General features: G+C 43.9%; 1 long non-coding RNA gene across 1 annotated transcript; it reads left to right on the forward strand.

The window, feature by feature from the left end:
• Positions 1-499: 499 nt before the first annotated feature.
• LOC122406593 (uncharacterized) lies at positions 500-24,354 on the forward strand. Its single transcript, XR_006260017.1, has 4 exons — positions 500-2,107; positions 23,369-23,505; positions 23,774-23,872; positions 23,950-24,354. It is a non-coding gene; the product is annotated as an uncharacterized lncRNA (long non-coding RNA).
• Positions 24,355-25,140: the final 786 nt, after the last annotated feature.

The following is a 25,140-nucleotide window of genomic DNA, read 5'->3' on the forward strand; positions in this document are numbered from 1 at the left end:
GTAATTGGTAAACCCGAAACCGGAAGCCGGAGGTGGGGTTTAATTTAACGACCTCGGGGGGGTGGCATTAGCACAAATTTCGTAAAGATCGTCCCAGCGACTCCCACGCATCCACCCACGATCCGAACACCACAATGCTGCCCGCGTGCAGAAAAATTTGTAAAGAGAAACAAATGAGAAGCACCGAGACTCCGGAAAACGCGTGGGTACGCAGCCCTGAAATTTGGATCCGTCATCCGAAAATATAAGCGATGTTCCAGAGGATTTTCTCAATAGAGAAAAGCACCGCGAACATCCCAAATACCAGGAATTTCCTCCCGGATAGCGATGCGAGAGACGCGGGTGCGTTGGATCGCAAAACCGGGTGGCTGCGAGATGTTGGAAAGGGAGAGAACGTCGGGGGAGGGGGGGGCGCCCGGGGGTGGAGAAAATACGAAGAGCGACGAGCACACTAACCGGCGAACGAGGTTCCCCGCGAGAAAGCAGCGCGCCTCTCGCTCAGTTACGGACCGAACGCCGCACGACACGGCCGAATCAACCCACCCCCGAGCCTCGTTTTTTGCTCTTGCTCTCGGTGCCTCGTTCCTCAAACACCCTCTCGCTTTCGCACCAGTCGATAACCCGTGAGACCCAAACGGGGCCTGCTCTCGTGTCCGATCACCGGGAACAGCGATACTCGAATACTCGCCCACCTTCGCGCTCACCTTCAGCCGGAGCCCCGACTCCGCGCGCTCATACACTCTCACAAATACACCCACCGACACCCACCTCACTCGCACTCACATATCATACATACTTTACAGGTACAAATATGTGCGCATGTATCGAGTACTGAAACGTCATTTAATACGTGTGTTCCCTATAACGGATAACCGACAGCAGAACGCGTGTGCAATACGATTCGATTGGTTCACTATCGCATTACTCGCCGTTGGCGAGCGCACCTAAATCCGGCTTGTGTATATCAATTCATATCGATTCGATAATGTTCGATCGGTCACTCGGCATTGTGCACATATCGATTCGGTAATCTCGTTACTCTCGTCGAATTCGTTGCATTCTCAAGGCTGAATTTTCATGCTCGCAGTACGAAAAGCAGCGGTGCCTCGACGTGCGTCTCTGCTGTGTTTAATGGAGTATTAATGAATCTGTGATTGTGCTGTTGAAGTTAAAAATTCACGAGGGCATTGTCACTGATGCGACAATGCTGGCAGGCGTTTTTTAAATTAGCGCCTTCGCCGATGGGACAATAATGGGGATGCGGAAGTGAGCTTTGTGGAATTTCGACAATTCTCATCATGGGACGTGGAGAAACGAATAAAACAAATTTCCATCTCCTGACCACCGGAAGCGCACAATCTTTCAGTGCTTCTCTATAAACACTTTCGACGCGACGAGCAATAAATACAATTATTGCGGAGGAACGTAAGGATTGCGTTGCGGTTTTCAGAAGACGCCGAATTCCCTGCTTTGTCGGATTCTTCGGTTGAATGTACTTAAGGTGGGATCGTGGCTTTAGTGGTTTCATTTTTGTTTTCCTGTCATTTTGAATGTAAAATATCGCGGTTTGTATTCGCTCCGAATACAATTTTGGTCAATTTTTGAAAGCATTTATTTGCGGAAAGTTACTGACGGAAGTGGAATAGCCTTTTTGTTTAATCGTTCGATAAAACTTCGCTTTTTGAGTGTTCGTGTGTGATCGACGATCACTCGATTCTCGGTGCGGAATAAGACAAGGCGTCATCACTTTGTAAACTTTTGAACTTTGTTGGCAATAATTTTCTTTCGGTCTCACCTGAACTCTGTCGCACTCAAGTGGTAATACGAGGATGTAACGTGAGAAGACGAATGTGAGAACGACGCGTCAACATAAAATACAACGTGCGTGCTCCTTCCCGCTCTGGCTGTCAGCTCGCCGCTCCTTCTCTCTTCCTCGTTCCCCCACTTCCCTCTCGAGCTTCTTCGTGCTGTGAGTTTAACACGTTAAGGAATTATCAAAGAAGACGAATCGCTTTATCGACGAAAAGTGCGGCAAAGGAGCAGCATTCGAAGTTGGTTCGATTAGCGGAAATACAATATTCCGAGGGCCCCTCGGACTGTGATCAAGGTAGGTTGGTATCGATCGAAAATTGTATTTAAGACAGCGCCACATTCGATCGGTTAATTCACGATCGTCAGAATGGAATGAACCGAGAATGCAACAATTTCGTAATTAACGCGCGCGAACAAAGCAGACATTTGCAAAGGCGGCTTAAAGCACTGACCCAACGAGTGACCGTTCGCTCAAAAGCAATGTAATTACAAACTGAACCCTGATGGATAAGAATCGCGAATACGACGACGATTTATAGAGCAAAGGACGCGCGCGTGGCGTTGATCGCGTGGCTTCTCCCTATCGTGTGCACTATTTCAGTGATTTTAATCAAATTAGATTTCCAGCAAGACAATATCAAACCTTTTGTCCTATCTGTCAAGCTTATCGAATTGATAAAAAATTTCGCGCAATGTCATTAAATCCGAGGAATCCTTTTAATCGACGAGAATAAGAGAGCGTTAAATAAAAAGATCGGTGCGAATATATCAAGGTGAAACGTGTCGTGACTTCGCTCGGGAGTCACTCGAAACAGAACGGACGAGAGCAGCGAACACACGAGACTCGTCGTCGAAGACTCACCGACTGATAAACTCCCTCGAATCAGATATATTTAGTGAATCGTGAAAATTAGTAAAGAAGCAACAAAAATTTATACTTTTTTCAATACTTTTCAAATAATAATTCTGCACAACAATCGTGGGACCTTTTTTCATGCTTTTCGGACAATTAAAAAATTTCACAAAATTTCCTAATCAGTGCCGAATCCTTTTCAATTGATCGAATCGATCATTTTTTCGTTGATTAATGCTCAAAGATTAATCGTTTCAATTTTTAAACTTTTTCTAGACTCGATTTCAATAAGTGTTTCGAGACTCATTGTTGCGTAGGAAGCGTTGCAAAAATAACGCGATCAAACTATGATATATATAAAAAGAAAAGGGAGAAAAACAATATAGAAACTCTCGTTTTAGTAACAAGAAAAAGAATATAAAAGTTCAATTCGCATCGAGACATCGTTCATTAGACACGGTAGTTTCGAAAAAATTATGAAACGTTCTTATTAACATTCGATTGGAATTATAATCAATTCCGTACCCATTAATTCTAATATTACTACAAATAAAACAACAATTTCAAAAGAAATAATATTCAAAGACGTCAGCGATCGGTTTGGCCAAGCGATCCGAAGCCCGAGGCTGGCCCTCGACAAAAGAGACTTCAAAGTCCATATATAAGAGAGTGGAGAAACGTCTCTTCTTCATTATCAACACAACAGTCGATAAGAATTTCCTCCCAATTGACATCAAAGACTCATCACGTAATTATTCACACCCATTCCTTTCAATTCGTCAATTCTCGTTGTACTTAAACTGCTTTCAATGAATTGGGTTTGCCCTTTAAGGGCTTTTATCCAATCCTCGATTTTATTATTCCAGTTAATTTAATTTACATAAAACTCAACTTCACGAAGGAAACGCTCGTGCGAACGAGTGTTTCGAAACTCGTTGACTGCGGTCAGATGTCACCGTTCCCTAGGAGGTCGAGCGTGCAATAATTAATCCGGTTTCCATAAGAAAAGTAGACAACGAGCAATAACTAGCTTGAGAGAGTCTCGGGTCGTACACGGCGAGCGATCGATAGGTGGTAATAACGAGGGAACGTTCAATGAGAGGATGACGCAACTCTTTCGTTACACAGCAGACGCATTAGAAAGTTAAGTCCAAGAGAGTCGAAGCTAAGAGAGGCGCGGATCAATGAACCCGGCGGGGAGGTAGCAGACTGTACCGTGGAAGCTGCGTTGCTTGATACATGTGCGAATGTGTACGCGCCGTCTCGCAGGCGAGGCTACATCAGAGGAGAAAGGAAGTTGGTGAACGTCATGCCAAGAGGACGTACATGGTAGGTGCACACGCGTAGCACGACGCCGGCAGCGCGACCAAACGCATCAAAAAGTACAACACGGAGGCATGTAATTTCCCAGGAGCGTCGAACGAATCCGCGTCTCCCGCAAACGAGACGAAAACGAGAGAGAGCGAAGAGAGCACGAGAACGCCAGGACCACGGTTCTCGACCTCGAGCGCGGAGAACGAACAAACAGACAGCACCACGCGACGCAATAATGGGCCACGACGAATCTGGCAAGTTTGAGCCGACGTACTCGTCGTATATTTGGTGCGCGAGTGTACATTTGTATGGTGCGTTTATGCACTCGGACCGAGGAGCGTCGCGGCCTCGGTGTTCGAGCCACGAATTAAACTCGCTTCCAACTTTATCGAGCAGTCACTGATGAAACGTGCGAAAGAACGAGCCCGCGAACTTGACGTCGAAAATTTCACGAGGAAGTACACAACGCTGTGGGCAGCTCTCAACGCGAATGAATTTGTCCCGAAGGATGGGACGAGACCGGTGAAACGAGGGAGACCGGAGGCGCCTCTCCGTCGAGGGGTAAATTGCCTCGTTCTCGTATACAGATCTATTTGGCAAGGCTACACGAGAAAGTAACTGCAGCGGAGTGTGCGACGAGAGGATTAATTAGGAGCGTGAGAATCCATCTAGTCCGAGAGCCCCGTCGACGCGGAGGCCCCTTCCTCGATGTTACAGGGACAGAGACCGATCGCTTCGGAATCTCAAAAGTCGACGACGAATCCGCGAGAGCTCCTTCGCAAGCCGGACCGACGACGACGGATTGACGAAAGAGACGAAATGCAGAGCAAGAGGCTTCGAGACGAAAATTTAAACGACGCTATTATGGATCCGGCATCCCCCGTTGCATCTACGCTCAACATACGCTACACACGGAAACACGACATTGACAGTCGCAACCGCGCTCGCCCAACCGAAATTATGCCTGCATCGCTTTCCCATACACCCCGGGCGACCAGTCAACTTTCCTTCGTGTACACACCGAGCACACGAATTTGCGCTTATGCGAACTCGTGCCCCAGCCTGCTCCCAACTCCACGACAGATTTAGACGACATCTGGTCCAGTTCGTTCCACCGAACGATGCGCCACCGATCGGGCACTAGACTTTGCGAAATTCGAAATCTACTTTCGCCTCGGATCTTCGTTTATCTCTCTTTTCTCTCGCTCGAACCTCTCGCTGTCGGCTCAGTATCGTTTTCGCTGCTCGGTTTTGTTCTCTTTGATCCATCGTCCACTTCCAATGAACATGGCAAAGTTTCGCCTCCTCGACGAGTCGTTCCCAAAAGCTGCAGTTCTCGAAACTACTGCGTTGTAAATGGACGCGACTTGCTCGAAGTTCCGCGATTAATTCCGCTGATGAAAACCACTAAAATAATGGGGCTGCATAAATTATTCACGAAGCTACTGATATTTTCATGCTTCCAGCAAATATTTGATGCTCTCTAATGATAAATGTCACTTTGGACGTCTGCTGTATCGTGCAAATAAACTAATACTACACTAAACTTTGATTTACTCAACTGATTGTTTTTCTCAGAACATCCTTTGACGAAAAACCTTTGAAGTTTTTACGGGAGGGATCGATAAATGCGAAAAGTTTCATCAAAGCAACTTTCAAAAATGATAAGCCTTCGAGTTCAACGTTGTTTGGGAGGCTTTTTCGCTCTCGGGTGCGGTGAGTCATTATCGAGAGCAAACAATCCGCATTTCCTATTTAAGACTTGGTCTTCGCATTGTAGAAAAAACGTGGACGTAATCGTTTCTAATTTTTTTTAAATCCATAGAAAATAAAATTCAGTTCGATTTTTTTATATTTACTGGCAAGAGTGATGCTCCGCATGAGTATTTTCGAAAATTTTCTATTTTTTAGTAACGATTTTGGCTACTACAAAAATCGTGTTAAGAAAGTGGCTGATGGCAAAAATTCTTACGTACGTCAAAATAGTCGACAGTTGTTCCTCAAAAAAAACTATGAAATTTTAAACAAAGCGCCCACGCGATGGTGAAGGAGAGCGTGAAACGATAAGCTTTCGTTGAAAATTTTTCGGAATTTTCAACAACGATTTTTCAAGGCAAACATAATTAAATTTCAAAATACAGAAATTCCAGCAATTGAACTCGAATTTAATCTGTGATTTTCTGAAATTTAAAAAAATGAGACTATCTGATCAGTGATTATTAATAAGTCCCTCATTTGGTCACTTATTTGTGAACGATTTTTATCTTTCTTCACTTTCTTAGTCTCTTCTATTTTTTGAAACACTTTTCGCATTCTTTTTCTCCCCCTTTTTTCAAAAAAGCTTTATTTTCCAATGAAGAGAGGCAATCAGTAAAAATTTTCACAAAAAAGTCTTCCTTCAAAGTACTCACGAGTTTCCTGCTCTCCTGAAGGCACTTGACCACCAGCTGCATTTTGTTTCTCATTTTTTTTCTTCCACGCGTTAGATTGTTAAAACCACCAAACTCACAATCGTCAAGTCCATCTCTCTTAGTGATTCCAACCTTTTCCGTCAACGTTTGAAGCCACGTTTGACTTGCTTGACGAGTGAGAGTTACGGCTGCAAGCTTTTATCGTCCAGACTCCACGGTATTCGCTTCACCGCATCAATATTTTACGTCGACGATTTTAATTTGAATTCTTCCTACGTACAAACCAGTTTTTTTGGGCGAAAAAAATCGATGTCATACCGCGAGGCTCACAACGTTCCACCACCTGATGCAGCGCCGAATGAGTCATCGACGATGTTCCTCGTTCCGAGGTCGAAAACTTTATCGAACATTTTTTCCATCCCTCTCATCTCCGTGATAAAACGGATATTTGTACGAACTCGATGAAAACCGAAAGTTCAAAGCAGCTCGAGGGCGAGCCCCTATCGAGCTGAGCACTTATTATTATCGTGGAAATACCTGTCAGCATTCGTTATACTGCTATAAATTTCCGTTTACAATTTGATGAATTAAACGGAAAAAAACAAGCGTTGCATCGTGAAATTGGGAAAATAACATTCTCGAGGTTGTGTGTGGACATACACACCCAGCTCGCTGTACACATTCACTGTCTACATATACAAACTGGTTGTAAAGTTTGCTAACTATTTAATTTTCTCTCGTAACTTGTAAAAAAGTTTCTTCCTGCCTCCACGAAAATGGAATAAAAACAGAAGTTTGTGCGAATTTACAAATAAATTGAAAAGCCCGCAATCTCTTAATTAAACAGATAAATTTAGTAGACTTATTTTCAACGTTCACTCGATGTAATTGTATAATTTGCAGAGGAAACGTAATTAGTTAATAAATCCTGAAAAAAGCTTTGAGCTCAAAGCTTCGTTAACTTTCCTGAAGCTCATGCGCTGTGGAGATTTATTCTGAGGAGATTTTCAAACATCCGGTTCAGTCAACAATGATAAACTTTAAGCGAAAAAGCATTTCGAATTTCGTATTGATTTTTCAAGTGCAAATTCTTGCATCGGTTCATTCACGATTTTGGCAAATTTGCCATTTTTTTATACATTCACATAACGTAGGAAAAAAATGGAGTAGATTACTAGATTCCGGTGAAAATAAGCGAAAAAGCGAGGAACAAACGGGACAGCCCCATCCTCGAGGGAGCATCGAGGGTGTGTGGCAATATATGAGACTCGATGTCTCGCACAGATCCTCCTCTGAAAAAGCGTGAAAAATGGTGAGACTAGATGCACGCTCGGCGACATTTCTTCGTCTATGAAGCCCTGACCCGTTCCTGGTACAAATGCGAAAGCGTGCAAACTGTAAACCTCGAATACCCACACATCGCAGGTGCTGCCGTGTACCATACATACATTCGAGATTTCTGATGTTTGTCTATTGGACTCGAGGGGTTCGAAAGAAAAAAAAAACAATCGGCGTGGTCTCGAACGAAAATGATTTTGGTACAGAAAGTACAATTGTAAATTGAAGTCGTCCGGTGAGCTTCGATCTTTTTATCCAAAATTCACCTTTAAGGGGTCTACCCTAATGAGGCGGGCAAAAAAACTATTTTCACGAATGTTTTTGACCGGTATAAATTATAAATATGGATATAAAAAGTGTTAGACCTAAAAAATACACTTTTAAAATACACAAAAAAGTTATTTTATATTTATTTTACTCATTTTTCGTACAAAAAAATGGAGGTCTAAAAAAGGCTGCAACGCATGTCACACGATTTTCAATTTGTTCAAAAATGACAAAACGGCGGCTATTTTTCCAAAAACTACGAAAAAGCACGTTTTTTAATCGTTTTTTGCACAAAAAAAATTGTTTCGCTCAAATTTCAAAATTCGTGCGATATGCGCTCCAGCTATAGTCACAAAGTCGTCAAACGTCTCTCAAAAGTACACTCAGACTGCTCAGATCTTGATAAAATTTTACTATGATACTTTTGAATATGTATACTTTCGAAAAATGCAATAAAAAATTTTGCCAAATGAAATTAGTGGCCATTCCATCTTCGGTCTACCAACCAATGAACATTCTCGTAGAATCTCTACCCAACCGATTTGCTCAACTTCAAACGCTCAACTTGCTGGGTTAAACAACCGCAGTTGGATCAACAAAAACTTGGCTGAAGCAAAAATTTTATTTTCTCCCCCAAGAAGTGTTGATCCAACAAAAATGTCATTAAATTCGTTATCTCTTAACCGTTTTATCGATTGGATGAGTTTGAAATTGTATAATTTAAAGTGCGAGGCAGGCAGGCTCGTTGAAGAAAACGCGCAGGATTCACTAGGAAATTGTACCGATCCTCGATACCTCAATCCCACCTCGAATGCACACTGAGGCATAATCGTTTAATCCTGACACGTTCCACTGCAAAGTGTAGCACGTCTTCGTCCCTTAGTTTTTGTTCCTTCGCACAGTTAAACACACAGACAATACGTAAGAACGTACGCTGGGCGACCCACCGCCTTCTCATCTTACACAGCACACAGCGCTTCTTTCGCATTCTCCTCTTTTATCCCTCGCTCGTCTCAATTTAACCGATCCTATTAGGATCAAACGCGTTCTCGCGAGACTTTCCCCACAAACGTGTCGAAGAATTTAAACAGTTCGAGTTCGCCGAATCCAAGCAAAACGACTGAGCCCGGGGACCAAGCTGGAGAAAAATCGGTTGCTGACCAACGAGCTTTTCAAACTCTTATCTAGAGATGCGCGGCGTTTTCGAATGGATGCTCGAATCATCTGTTCCAGCGAATGAACTTTTTGTATTCAGACGTGTTGAATCCTCGATGTGGAGTCGTATAAAAATCGATAATTTTTCATCTACCTTGACACCTAAAACCAAATCCATTCCCGTGTGTGCCCAGGCACTCCGGTCTAAAGGTAGTCGAATAATTAATCGAGAATAATGCTCAATCGGGATGTTTTGATACGCCCGAGCAATTTGGAGCTTCGCCATTTAATATTTACTCCAGTCTGATACAACTGTCGATGTTTAATCATGTTAATGAGCTCGTAAATATAAACCTAAACTGCGAAACCGTTGAATATGTATGTGTGAATCGTTACGATAGTTGACACTCATAATATCGCAGTTAATTATAATAAACAATGGTGCTGCTGCTGCCGCTGCTGCTCGACCAACTAATTCCACCATCGGCTTGTACGTACGAGGATAACAGCTCCCATTCGCGACTCGTGCTGTCTCTGGGCGCTGCAACACTCGCTGTTTTGACTTCGAAGCATTTGTAATCGGAAATTATTATTATTTTCTCAGCCCAATCGAATGAATCGTGATGACTTATTTGTAGAAAGTGAATTTGATCGAATTGATCGAGTTTCTTCTTTTGCGAGATTCATTGAAATAAGTACGATCGGATGAACGCTAAATACTTGGACGAAAATCCTGCGAAGGGATTTTCAAGAATCCCCGAAAATTTGGGATTCGATTCCTTTGGATATCTGGACTCTGCGAAACTTGCTGATTCAAGAAGTAAATTAATTTCGGTGACCCGAGCCAAAATTTGTTTGATTTACTTAACGAATTTGTTGACTCAATGAAATCTCACGACCCCACAACGTCGATGGACCTTCAAATGTTTCGTTGACTCAACAAATTTAATTTGATCGCTGCGATTTATCGACCGGACAGCAAATCGAGTTGGATCAGCAGACTTTTTTCTTGGTTTATAGTTGACAAAACCCTATTCAATTAAGCAATGAGGCTCAACAATCAGGCATTAAGTTTTAGCCTCGACTGACGCAGGAGCACGTACGTCGATGAATTCTAAAAACTTCTTATACCCGAGATTACCATGAGTTTACTAAAAACAGCGGTAAAGCATTTGAACAAAGAAACAGAGAAAATTGAGAGTCAAAGCGAAAGAGAGAAAGAGACAAAAAGATAGTAACGAAAGAGAAAAAAGTTGGGCTCCGTTCGACTGCGTAGCTTTCTCATTATCGGGATTGTTTCGCGACGTATATATGCACCGTAACCAACAATGGGCGACACACTTTTCGTTGGTAACTGTACCATTCGGTGAATATCCACCGAAATTCAGTACGAACGAGCTTTTTCCGAATGTGCCCTTTCTCCCAATCCCTTGGCTGCTCTTTGTGCGCGTAAGCTGCATCCGCGGATAAACCGTGCATAAAGAAATCACGATATCTGCGTGGAGCAAGCAAATCCGACAATCGGTGAGGCGCATCCGTCGCACTGTCATTCCGTCGATTGCAAATATTTTTATTACGTCAAAGGGACTAGACGCGGAGTTGCTTTCCAATTAACGGAGAGCTCGATCGATTCTACGAGCGGTGAAAAATCTCTTCGGATTTGGGATCGTCGGGTGATTTTTTATCGACGTCGAATTTCGCTGCGCTTCATTTACTTTTCGGCGGCTCGCAGCCGTGGAATTTGGTTTCCACGAAAAGCACTGCTCTCGCCCCCGGTAACTTAAGGGACAAACGCACTTGCAAAAAAATACGAAGAAAAGGGAAAATTCTGGTGAGGAGAAACGAACGCGAGGAATGAAGCTGCAAACCGCGCAAGGGATTGGAGACGCGTAAGAGGAATAAAGAGAAAAAGCCTAAAGCCACAGCAGCGAGGATGGAAAAATCGAGAATGCACGCGATACATACATAGCCGAGGGACTAGTAAGCTTCCCTCGCCCTTGTTCTTAAGAACGTTTCGCGACACAATGGAGTCGGTTTACCGCATTTACCTCGTGGCTCTTTATTTTCTTGTCTCTTCCATATACCACGCCGCCTCTTCTCACATTCATGCCGTTGTCTCGTATTTTCCTCACTCCTTCTCGTGTTCTCTTTTTCTCTTGATAACCTCCCGAGGTTTTACGAGGCCCCACGTGCTTCTTGGCGCAATCCTCCTTCGATGCTCTTAAACGCGTCGACCAGCAGCGCCGAGGAGCGAAAAAGCATTCTTCTTTGAGCCATTCGAAAAAGGCTTAAAGCTCGAGCTTCTGCGGTTTTACTCGGTTCGAGCCGTACGTGGAACGAAGCCTCTTTCACTTTGTTCGAGCTGCGATAGAACACGGCGAAAGTGCGAGGGGCCCGCGAACTTCTATTTCTGAGAGCGATCCATTAACCCCGCGCGGCTTGCTCGCGTCGCAAGTCCGCGAATTCGTAACCAAACTCTGTGTACACGCCGAAACATTGACACTTGGCCCCGGTCGCTCATTTCCGCCCTTCGAGGGAACCCGACCCTCGACTTCCGGCAATACACGTTTTGGAAAAACATTCTCGCGCATCCCGGATGTCCGCTAACCCGAGAATATTCATCGAGCTCCCGTACACTCGCAAACAGTCTTCTACACATTTATCATTACTGCGGTGTTTACCTGCTCCCGTTTCTGTATCGCTGCATGGACGAATGGGAATGAAATTTTTCGCGGAAACTTACCGTTTAAGGAGTTTCGGTACAGGCAATACAATGTTGCCATGCTAAACCATGCTAAAAACATAAAAAATTTCAAAAAGTTTAGAATTTTATAAAATTTGGTGAACATATTCTTTAGTGCCAAATTTGGCAATACAAATTTTTTAAGATTTTTCTTCTACACAGTTATCGAGTAATTGATCACTAAAGTTCACGTGTATAAGCATAGCGTTTTCATATATATAGGTATACATTCCGGGCATAAGAAATCTGCTTTAATGCGTAATTACTCGATAACTAAGTAGAAGAAAATTTTGAAAAAAATTGTGTTTTTGCACTTGATGTTGAACAACATTATCACCAAGTTTGATCAATTTCTTAATATTTAGACTTTTGTACCGAAACTCCTTAAACTAGCGCGTGATACACTGCGGAGAACGCGTGAGAAGGAGAACAAAAATTATCTTTGTCGCTCTCATTATCCACTGTTTGTAATGAACGCGGATAAAAATTGAAGTACGGAACGTTATTTTAATATAGTTCGAGGTGAAGTAGTCGCAGGGATGTCTTCACCGTGCGGCACTCTGTCTTGGTCTTCGATAAACATGAACGTTAAATTTTCATGGAACGGATTTCCCTCACAATTTTTTTACTACGAAGGTGCGAACAATGCAGTACACTTGAATCGAATGACTTTTTGCATTACACAGATGCCAGAATATGTGAACGAACTTGGAAAATATATAAATGAATTTCGCTGAAATTCCAATTCAGTCGAACTGGCGTCTCACGAATTTCTCGTCGTTTGTTGTATATAATTTTAAGTTGAATCCACGTATCATAATTCTTTCCGTGTATTGTAACACGATCAGAGCCAGCGGAGCGTAAAATCGTTAAACTCACGAGTATGATCCGTTGAAAAATCGTGGGGAATGGCTTCGGATCGAATTGCGCGCGAGGTCTCTGTTGTTGGTAAACTATCGTGATGTGAACGAGAAGAGAAAAAGGTTTGAGCCGTGAGCTGAATGTAACTCGAATGTTTACAGAGCGTAAGGCGTATCTCACGGTATTTCGCATGTGGGAATTAATCGCTGATGAAATGTTGCTACGAACGGTGGATACGAGCACGGGGCAACTGGCCATTGTGAATGGATTCGGCTCGCTCGTATTCGCCTTTCGCCTTTCCCTCTCAAAACTGTGAAAACATAAAGAGAAACGTTTTTCCCACGCAGCACATTCGATCCCTCACTTTATTTACTAGTTCCTCATCCCCCTCTTTTTCCTTCGACTCGTTAGTAAAATCGAGCCGGAAAAGTTGACGCGTTGAAGAAAACGAGGATTCTGAAATTCCGCGCTCATCGCGCCTGTCTCCTGGCAGCGGCATGCGACCAGGGAAAGTGGATTAAAGAAATATTGAAGTTTTATCCCACACCGAAAACAGCGGGCATTGGTGGAAGATGAGATTTGTGGTACGCGAGCCACGTCAAAACGAGGAGAGCGCGGTTCTCATTTCGCGAGCGTTGCCCACGAGAGGAAGCAGGAAGAAGCGCATTTCCAATTAGCTGTAACTGAAAAAAATATTCGAACTGAATATGCATTAAGGAAGTTGGGGCCGTACAGTCACTTTTTTACCCAAAAGTTGTGACCTGTACCTTTCAAAAGTTGGGCCAGTTTACACTTTGGTAACGTTGCGTACACTTTAAAGAAGAGTCGGAAAGAAAAGACGAAAAACTGGTGAAAGCTCAGTCGAAAACACGGACGGTGACGATCCTAGCCTCAAAAAACTGCACGGGGAACAGATTATTATTAATATAATCTCAGCAAATCTCCTAATAAATCTGAAAAACATTGACATTATTCAACGACGCTTCTAAACTGTCTGAAAATTTAACTGATTTTTTTTCACACTTCACTCCATAAGATGCAGTCGGTTTAAAAACGATGACATAATTTTATTCTAATGTCTCAACTTCCTTAAAAAAAATGTGAATTGAATTATGTAAATTGTTAATTCGGGTTTTGTAATATTGTGAATATCGAGGAGATAAGTCAAAGTCACATTGAAAAGAAATTCCCTCGTCCGTGTATAGCTGCGAGCTTCTTTTTTCATTGCCATCTCCTTCGTTCTTGCTCTCGCCCAGGGAATCGATATTCTCCGCTAATCCAGGACAAGCGCAATTGGTCTTTCAAGTAGCACTCGGTCTCGATCATGTTCGCGAATATCTCGATGACGGGAAGGACATTTATTTGCCGAAAGTATCTAGCCAAAGTGCGCGTATTATCATGAACGAGTAGATTTTCTTCTTCCCATTCGGCGCGCGTCTATCAAGGAGGTTTTCGTTCTCAGCGGCGGCTGCTCTCGACATTATCCGCGCTCTCCGAGTGCTCCGGGGTCTCCGTAATTTTTCTTCACTTTCGGAGTCTCGTCTCCTCCAATTTCATTTAGTTCGCCATCGCTGGCGAGCGCGGGGAGTCTGTTCTCGTTGTGCTCACAGTAAAAAGTGGGATCGCGACTGTGATAAGAGACCGGTCGTTCTCCATTTGCGGCCAATAAATTTTATTCCTATAATAAAAATGTGAAAAGTCGAGTAGCGCTAAAGTCGGGAAGAATTTGCCAAAGACAAAGACCCGGCGAGGGAGACGAGCGCGCGGAGGAGTCCGCATTAGAGAATTGCCCTGAAAGAAAAATCCATTAAGCCTTCCGGCTTAATCGCTCTTGCTCGAGCGAACGCGCGCGCGCGCACACGCGTGCGAATGAAAACTCTTATTGGCGCAAGCATCCTCCGGCCAGATATATCTTTATACGTCGACTATATGCGCCGTATTATCGGATAAAACTGAGAGAGGACGGTTAACCCGTTGGCCGGAGCAGGCAGCCGTGACCGAACGCGAGAGAGCTCGATCCAGTCCGCCCACCGCTCGAGTTGGCCGAGGCGTCAATCGTGTTTAGCCTACATTCTCCCTGCGTACAAACATCCATTGGATCCTCGATGCAGTTCCTTATGCATTTAATCATTTCAAATTTTAATCAATTCCTCATTTTCCTTCCTATGGTGATAAAGAAACGATACGAGGACCGACGATTTAAGGTGTCTTTTTCATCAAACTCCGTCACCTCGTCTTGCGCAGTTATCATTTTCTGTACTCGATTCCTCTCTCTCTCTCTCTCTCTCTTGTTCTGCTGAGATGTTGATCTTATAAAAATTCCCTGAGCGAGGCTCAGTGAGACAGTTCGTAGCTTCTCATTTCTAAACTCGAGTTGACTCTGTGACGAGAAAAAAAAACGTAGCGCGTTATCGCGTTCCGTACCATTAATACTTACCGACTCTCGGCTCTCCCGGCTGACCTATTATGGACGTGTCTACTTTCTCTATCTCGATTTACACGGCCCTCCCTTCACGTAACACGCCGCGGAGCAGACGTACGACGGAGAGTAAAAGAGTCGTATAAATTTTATCTCACCCGTCGGAGTTATTAAGAGCAGTAACAATTTTTAAACTTCTGTATATAAACGAGCTTCCAATAACTTGTCGATACACCTTTCACGTGCTCATCGATCTACTGGTCTTTTACGGATTAATTTACAACATTGCACATTTTTGCACGGAGAAAATGAGGCCGAAAATTCTACAGAAAAATACTAGGAACACGGCATCTCGGGGACAGTAAAATACGTACTGGACTGCAGCACTTATTCGAAGAGCAGTGATAACCATTGTTCTATCCACAATAGTAAAAAGACCAATACACATACCTTTTATTCAAAAGACTCAAGAGTCTTTTTCTCTATGAGCATAGTAAAAAATCTTTTCACTCACTTCAAATGTTGATATTGTAAAGTATGCTTGGGCAGCCCTGAAAAAAGCTGTATGTATGGTAAAATGTCACACGTATTCGATGTACATTTGTGTATTTATCATGGAATTTACTATGCTGACAGTGAAAATCTGTGATTTACAATAGATTTCGACTTATCGGTAAGTGCTGGTCTGCCACGATGAGTAACACTCGAAAACAAAAGGAAATATAGTTCTCACGCGCATCACTTTTTCCTATCCACATAAAGCCGTTTGGAATTGAAGGGACGAAAAATAGGAAAATTCAAAAAATATTGTGCTGTTTGTAATCGGTGGCTAAATACTTTGAAAATTTTTGAAAAATGGTACATTCCGCAGTATACCAAACGAATCCGTTTTCTCTGTGGAGAGTATCGCGCGTATACCTTTCACCCGATCAACGTAACCAATGAGCTTCGGTACCTGAAATAATTCGTGAAAAGGAAGCTCCTTTCTCATACCTCGCGTACTAAAACGATTGGCGAGTAATTATTTATGGGGAAACGAATGAAGATACTCGTGAATGAATTTTCAAACGATTTTGAGAAAATCAATGCGCGAGACCCTCCATTCGCAAGATCGAAATCGCGCACTCGCAGGATTTTGAGAATGAAAAATCAATTTTTCGATACAAAGAAATTGGAACTTCACGTAAGACGAAACCTATTGCTTCCCGAATTAGTTATTCACATTCGCCAAAAACCTTTGATTCGAATCCCTTTGACGTTGACGAGACCGTCAATGAAACGGATTGACTTGCACGAGGTGAATCCATCAGGTGCGGTTCAAGCGACCAACGGTAAACGGGGCACGTTAAGGAGCACGCGTGTAATGTGAATATAACCTACATTCGAAAGGGGTACAGAGACGGCACTATATTCCCGAAGCGGGTCGAGCACTCGGAAAATTCGCTTGCCTGAATTCACTAGGAGATCTTGAAAGCGGTAAGGAGCTACGTGACGCAAACTCCGAGGGCCTAAATTCTCTCCAGTGTGCCACTCGCTGCGATATCGTCGCTGCACTGAATGTTTTTTAAATTTATTTCCCTCATTCTCGAGAACGTCGCGAGGCACAGCCTTCCTTCTTCTTTACAGGATTTTCTTATTTTTCCGACCCCCGCCGCCTCGTCCATCGAGCTTCTCATTTACCGAGTTACCGTGCAACTCCAACGTGACAGCTCGCGCACAGCCTCGACTCGCGTCACTTTATCCTCGATTTTTTGCCCGGCTTCTGTCCCCTCACTGTCAACATTAAATTTCTCAGCTCTCATGTTTCGCACCGACCCTCGCTTCGTCGGATTCCGCGTTGATTATTTGCCAAATCATTTCGATCTACGGGGTGTGCTAGTTTTTGAGAGTTTCTCGCAGGACGGAACGACGGTTGAAAGCTTATCTATTGTTTTCGGAATACGTCGAGCTTCGAAGGATTGATTTCGATTGGCACCCTCGATGATGTCGAGTGTTTTACGAAAAGCGATCGAGCAATGTTTTTCGATAATATTATTTCTGGAACGTGAATTCACTTTATTGACGATTCGAAATGAATCGGCCTGTACATAAACGCACACTTTGCTGTAATTAATTTTGCCTGAGAGCCTGCCACGTTTTGAGCATCAACATTTTTGTTTCTCTATTGAAGAGAACGACCACGCCCCTCCAATCGTGACTCTCGCTCGAGCGTTGGGATACAACTGTGCTGACGTTTATAATGCCTTCGGGCAGGGAGTTTCGATTGAATTTAAACGGACCAACACCGCCGGTAGGTAATTGAGTGAAGAAAGCGAAAAAACGAACGCGAGGAAAAGCCTCGGACGGGCGCCGTAGCGCCAACGTTTTTCTTTTGACGAAAATTTGTTCAAGCTAACCGTAGAAATTGAAAATATTTTTCATTCCCGTAAAGGATGTGAAGAAACGATCTTGAAAAAACGTACGGCGATCCAAATATCTCATTGGCTCAACTGTATGAAATGAGAAAACAAACAGAGAGAAAAGGTCCGAACGAAAGAGGCAACTTGATTAATTCTCGTGGCTTCCTAATTGGATTACACTCGAATTAATTGGCTCAATTAAAAACAGAAATCGAAGACTCGACCCGGTGGACTTGGCCTCGCGTTTGTGCGGCCCCTTCGCGCTGCCACTTACGTGCTTAATCGTGCTCGATGAAACCTCGATAAAACCTGTAACACTCGGATGAAAATTCTTTCCTTTCGCGAGTTCGGAACCCTCCCGGCAAATCTAAACGGAGAATTTGGAAAAAATCTTCAGAGCGATAAGAAAATTCACAGAACACTCACGTCACAGAACCGCTGCTTCCGTGCATTTTTATGCAGAATATTCACACTTAATTTCGTACTTATGAAGTTCGAAATAAAATAATGTGAAGTAAGTTAAATTTATGCAGCATTCAATGTCGAATCTCATTTTTTCAATTTGAATCAAACTCCCATGCAAAGCTCCACCGATTCAAATCGAGAATAGTGCAGCGACTGTTTGGGTGCGAGTCCTAAAATATATTTCCGTACTTACTAGTCGATCGAGTTCTAATAACTTTGGCAAGTCCGCTTACACCAGAAACTCGAGTGCCCTTTCCCCTGCCTCGCTGTCTTCGTTCCCAGCCTTTCTGTTCGCCCGTCGCGAGTGCTCTCACTCGATATTCTCGTCGGTTCTTCGATCCCACAAGATTATGGTACAGCAATATCCAGTTATCGTCTTCGTTCAAACACTTTTCAAAGTGGAGTAAAAAGTGACGAAAGTTTAACAGCTTCGCGAAGAAGGATCCAGCCTCGTGCTTTCACGATTTTAGAGCTTTCGAAAAAATCCTTTCCTTAATATCCCTCTTCGCTCATTCTCTCGGTCTCGACTGCAGACTTTGATGCCCAACAAACCGTTGCTTCCTAGAGCACTAAGAATTTTAAAAAAAGTAGAAACGCGCGCACCCAAGTCAACGTTGTGGAGAAAGAGACAAAACTGTCTGCTCAAATCCCACGATATCGCGTTACCGCCATTAATATTTACTCGCCTTTAAAGTGAGGCATAAACTTCTTTCGCCGAGGTAAGCTGTACATTAGCCAGCTGAAAGAGCATTTTGCAGCCTCCGGGGAACGATCATTCCGGCGAATACTCGTTAGTTTCCCCGAGGCCCGATCCGCTTCTTCCGCCTATTTCTCGACCCTCAAGCTCTCCAGGTAGCACTCCTCACTCATGCATTAATATTTAGCACGAGATTCGAAACAACATCGACTGGGTCTAAACAATCAAATTGATCGTCATTTCACCCAATTTAGCCTCCCACAGATGAGCTTCGTTGAGTCTCGAATAGCTTCGTATCCAAGTCCCTCCGAATGAAAACAAATGATCAACCGTAAAGACCAGAATGGGAAAACTACGAAGCCTGACAACTGCGACGACGAATAAAAATCATCGCGAACAAATGCATCACGGGCCACGAATCTCATTGTCGATAAACAATTCCTCTAGCGAAGAGTTCCTTATCGAATCACTCATTGAAGCAGGGTGAAGGATTCTCTCTGTCAATGATGAACAAAGAATCAACATTCGGTTGACTACGCGAGACGAAAAGCGGTAGAGAAACGTGTTCCTGCCAAAAGTGGTTCAGTATTCAGCCTCGTTATGGATTTTGCGTTGAGGGAGAAAATCTCTCCCATTTTGAGCCTCATTTGCATCAGAGACGGACCTCGTCGAAATCGGTATTTCGTGACTTTAAGTAACGTTTTTGGGGCGAAAGTTGGATCCGAAATGCAGACATGAGTAGGTGATTTCGGGGTAAAATTTCCTGCCCAGTAACGTGGTGCTAATGAGATTGACGCTCGATGATAAACTGGCGAGAAATATTCATTCGAAAAAGTGACTGAATTATTTTCCGAATAAAAATGAGTTTCTCATAGAGTGAGTTTGCATTCACGTCTAATCTTTCACTGTTAGTAATGAAATAACAGCTTATAATATAATCGATGAGCCCGCGGCATGAAATTATTGCGAGCCTCGGATCCGCATCTCTTGCGTTCAACACACAAATTGGAAATATCGATTCTCCAAAGAGAACTCGGTTGCGACCACGAATTTAGGAAGCGAGTTGTTTCGCCCGATCACTGGAATAGTGTAGCAGGAGTTGAGCATTGCGGTCGTCTAGCGTACAAAGGGCACGATCCCGAACGCGATCTCGGAAAGTTTCTTGCTGTTGCGGCCGGTGGTGTGCGTGTTTCGGGCGAATCGATACAAAATGCTTCAACGCGAAGGTAGCGTTCCAACTGCTGGTCTCTGCTTCGCCGAGAAATATGTTGCTTTCCGATTGAATAGTTTGTGATGCGCCGAAGGACAAAATAATATATTCGAATGTGCCGTGTCGATTACGTCGGAGATATCACGATCGCCCCGAAAAAACGTGGATTATTCCTCGGAATAAAGTAGTCGACGGTCGATAAATTTAATCGAATCAGGACCATTTGATTACGCCCTGAAAATGTTTTCGGGACTTTCGCAATCATTTTTAACGCGCCTGATGACACGGGGACAAGTTTTTCTCCTCCCCGAGGACGACAGATCGAAACCGTACAAAAAATCGCAGACAACGGAAGCGCTCGGGAGAACTTCTGGACCGGAAAGATAATAATTCACACGCGCCTGCGTAACGAAATTCCAATGAATCGTGTCCGGAATCGGGTCCTCCCCTTTTTTCCACTCAAACCCTTTATCTCATCATTGAGACTCGATAACAATGAATCTCGCTGACGGCGCAACTCTGATCCTCGTTTCCCCTCTCTATTTCCTGTCGGTCTGCTACATCATCGAGGATTCCTATTGCTCTTGGCGCCGCTCCTTTCCATCACCGATTCTTCGAGATTTCATGAAAAAACGAAAAACTAAGGAGAGAAAAAAGGGAGCGGATGAACCCGGAGACAAGAGATAAATGGCGGAACTAGTGCTACGAAATAACGAATTCTCTCGAGACAACTCTCATTACAAAGAGAGAAGAAAGGGGAGAGAAAAGAGAGGAGCGTGATGGAAGCCAATTATCGGTGCGCTGGATGCCGCCGTTAAAATTATCCGGATAGTTATCGAGGCATGGTTTTATCGGATCTATCTTCGTGGCACGACAAAAGCAGCGAGTACAAAAAAACACACACACTATTTCTATGGAACTTTGCACAATGGAAAAGCAACAATAGTTTTTTCGTCGAGCGAAGGGATGAAAAAATGTCCCGGTTTCTTTTCCCTCCCAGCCGTCGCCGTCTTTCAAACTCGTCTCTCTCTCTCTCTCTCTCGCCCGTCGATTTTTCCGCCACTGTTCTTCCCCGCTTCTACCCTGCGTAAGATATATTCGAACTGGGAATTCCAAGTACGACGAACCAAGACAAAATTAAAAACTGTGCCCCCGCGCAGTGGATGCTCTCAATTGACTGACTGCCAAAACTGCTCGAGTTTTTTCATCCTCGAACATGAAAACTCGCGAAAAATCCGGTTTACTTCAACTCAGCGAAAACTTCATTCCGCGAAAGTTCATCCATTCGATCCCCTGGCGAAGCCACAGAGGAGAATTCTCTCGAAATATTTATCAGCAACATCACATTTTAGAACGGAAACCGATGTACCGCGTTACGTAAACACAACGAGCGCGTATCGAGCACGAGGGGAAAGTATACATTTGCTTAGAACGGACAATAGAATGTATCCTAGACAAGATAAGCGAGCACGAGGCGAACGAAAGAGCTACTTTCGAGTACAACAAAACTGTCGAGGTACAACGATGCTTATCGCGGAGTAGCGAGGCTCGATAGATCCGCGACGCGAAGGAAAGCAGCACCAAACACACAGAACGTTACTCTTTCGTTTTTCTCTCAGCGTTCCAACATACTCGTCGTATGTGCTGATATTGCAGGTTCGCCCTGTTGCAATTGCGCATTATCTCGTTCCCCAGGAGATTTTAGTAGTCGCCCGGGTAAACCGGATTCAACAGAGTACCTCGACGTGGCTTTATAGATATAGCGAAGGTACATGGACAGCTCAGAGACGGAAAGAGCGAGCCCGATGTCTCTCTGCGAGTGTGTATGCGACGGAGACTGAAGCCGGATATGAAATGCGCACCCGTCTACCCTAAACCACCTACCGACGATCTACACACGAGTGCGAATGTGCGCAAGTTAACTGTGCACGTGGTATGAGGCATTAGAGAGACGAACCCGTCGCGAGGAGCTTATCCGACGTCGCACAGACAAATATACAGAGTCCCTGACGATTCTCACTCCCGTAAAAGCTAATGGTCCGACGCGTTAAGCCGCTCATTAGCGGGCCTCGCGTCGTCTTATTAGAGAGCTAACCTCACTCCGGTTGCGTTTAATTTCTTATCGAGAAAGAGGTGCGGAATCTTGGATCGGAATTAGAGGCTGGTGCGATCGGTGCGGCGCGAGTGTTTTCATTTTTGACATTTTTGACTTCACTGTTCGCGCTTCTAATTACGCGCATTTCCGGGCTCGAACTTTCGCGAGTTCGACGAAACGAAGGCGTCTCCGAGACTCCGATCCGACGTTCTCACGCGCGGACGAACCTTTCTCTGCTTCCGGTTAGAGCTCTTTCTCTCTCTTGCTTTCCCTCCTCGATGGAGGGGACGCGTGTGTGTGCGTGATAACGCGCAACAATGGCATAACCCGGGCGTGTATGGTGCAGGTTGCATTCCCGTAGCTCATGGTCGACCTGCGTTATTCGACTTGAGCATATTCCCAGTGCGCTCACCCGCGGTAGAGGAGGCGCGATTCTTCGGGGAGTTTGTCATTGAAATTATGCCAAGTTTCGAGTGCAAGATTTTCCGAAGCTTCTCGACGAATCCAGGGTGGATTTTTGCGGTACGAAATCTACCGTAGAGTCCGTTCCGTTCGATTCGAACTTCGAGCGGGATTCGTTAAATTGTTTATAAACGATCGCGAGACTCCGATAAACTGAAAATTCGGAGCTTCGTTTCTCGACTGAATGATCCCGAAACTAGAGAAGCTCCAACCGGCTTATTCGTACCGGAAACTCAGCCGATCGCGAAACACGTTTCCATAATTAAACGCAACATACGTGGCTCCGGTGAGAATGGAATGGAAAAATGGGAAGCGAGAGGCTGAAGAGTAATGAGAGGAGGAGGACAGAATCGGTGATGGAGTTCATTAACGAGTGCCGTTATCACGCGGCTTTTTTCTCCTCGAAACATCCTTCTTGTGTGCTCTGCCCTCCCACGTCCTTTTCCCCGCAGTTTCCTTACTTCATTCTCATCTTTTCCCGCCGCGTACGTTCCCATCGAAAAATTCAGTCAAGTCGGCCAAAAGGAGCAGCGACGACACAATGGAGCGTTCATTACCGATACCGCGGGAGAAAGATGAGGAGAGAGCTGGGTCTCGTCAGTTTAACGCCCGGGGCGGTGTGTGCACACAGTCGCCTCGCTCCCCGGCAATAGTTTGACAATAAACGAGGCACGAATTTACTGGAAAAATAGTTTATCTCGTGGAATATACGAAAAAAAATGAAAAAATAACGAACCGGGCAGGAGAGGAAGCGCGGCCATATTGTTCGAAAGATAAAAAACAAAGCGAAGCACATTAAAATGCATCAATACGTATTGAGGCAGCTGTGAATAATTAAATTTTCAACAGTATTTGTTTTCATCGCAGGGCACACGACTGCGCACCACCCTGGCGAAAATTGGAATTGACGGCACACACAAAACTACGCCGCGACCACCACCGCCGCGAATGGCGGCCGCGAGCTTTCCACCGAACTTTTCCAACGTCGGCGTCATAGACAACTGGTGAGTGATGCTCCCCCCTCCCCGTCTCCAATTCCCGCCGCTGAAACACTCCTTTCCCATCAGTTTATCCACCTTTGTACTCGTTTTTTTTTCTATCTACTCAAACACAACTGTTCGGTAAAAGCGTATGTGCTACACGTAGTCGATTGACATTAATATATTTAACTGTATCCGCAATGATGAGCAAACGCATATGCCGATTGGCAGGAAAGCGAAATGACGTAGCCGACAAGGTGACTCGTCGAATGAGCTTTTACTTTTTTCATAGGCCCGACTGGGGACAATTGAAACACTGTGGGCTCTTCCGGGCCGCTATTACGCCGTTTTCCCATCGGCGGACGTCTGATCGGATCGAATCTTTTCGATAGTACGTATTTTCAAATCCTCGAAACGCTAATTTTGCCAACGCCTCCTTACAATGTACCGTATTTCCTGATGCCTTAGTGAACGCATTTATTCTACTGGAAAACAACCTTAACGGCGACCCGCCGCGTTGCTGCCCCAAATCCTGGCTACGTAAGCCACGCTCGTGAGGATCTTAACGCTGTTCTTTTGAAACCAATGAATGTCATTCGAGAAAAAAGATTCCGGGTTTAACAATGCACTGGCAACTGAGAACAAAGTGCGAAGAATCTTCGATCTTTAGACAGCGCCTCATTCATTTTTTACTCAACTGACGCGTTGCTCATGGCCAACGAGATTAAAGTAGGTCGATCGTTCTATGAGACTCGTCAAGTTTCCGACTACTTTATGTTTATTTATTTGAAGTCTAAATTATTAATAAAATTAACAAATACCTACACTGAGAATAGTTTTATCATAAGAGTGTAATAAAATGCTTTAAAATTATCACAAAAGATAAAATTTTTACTCCAACTTGACTAGTTAATGATTGAGTCGATACCGGTGACACTTGAAATACACGCAAACTAGGGAACATTTTTATTGTGCGAAAGAAAGTGTTTATATCGGTGTAACGACACCGAGAAAAAGGGATGGTCAATTCGTTAAAAAAAAGCGAAGCTACTAGACGAATGAAAGCACGTGAATCAGTCTCAATAATAAATTTTATGAAATTTCCACGATTCCCAAATTTTCCGGAAGTTCAATGAGCTGTTACCAGCAGTCCAACGTAACGACTGACATCCGCTTTCGACGCGTCAAAAACCAAAGTGTTTTCATGTTTTCTTCCTTAAAAGCCTCGTAAGGTAATGTTTTTTTAAAGGAACGAAATCTGTGATAAACTTTTTTCGCGATATAAACTTTTTCGAAGATCGAATACCGTGCAATTTTTTCACAATTAATATTATTTATTGGAACTGTGCTTATCGTTATCAGGAGACCTTAAACTATAATTTACCGCAAATAAAAGTGGTCCTTCACCGCACTTTATTGAACGGCCGAACTACTTCAATTCCGCTTCATCTTCGTCAATAAATTTCATTTGAACCACCAAAAATTTGTATATGTAGACCTGGACTTTTTTGAGGTGCTGTCGATTTTCTAAAACCAAAATTTTCATAGAATGACATTGGTAACTGAGAAACTGTACACGGAAAGAATTTTGCAGTGAATTTAACCCGAGAATTCATCGTTGAATTTACCTTGACAGGCAACGTGAAACCAAGTGGACGA

The sequence above is a fragment of the Venturia canescens genome, chromosome 2, assembly GCF_019457755.1.
Source record: "Venturia canescens isolate UGA chromosome 2, ASM1945775v1, whole genome shotgun sequence".
NCBI lineage: Eukaryota > Metazoa > Arthropoda > Insecta > Hymenoptera > Ichneumonidae > Venturia > Venturia canescens.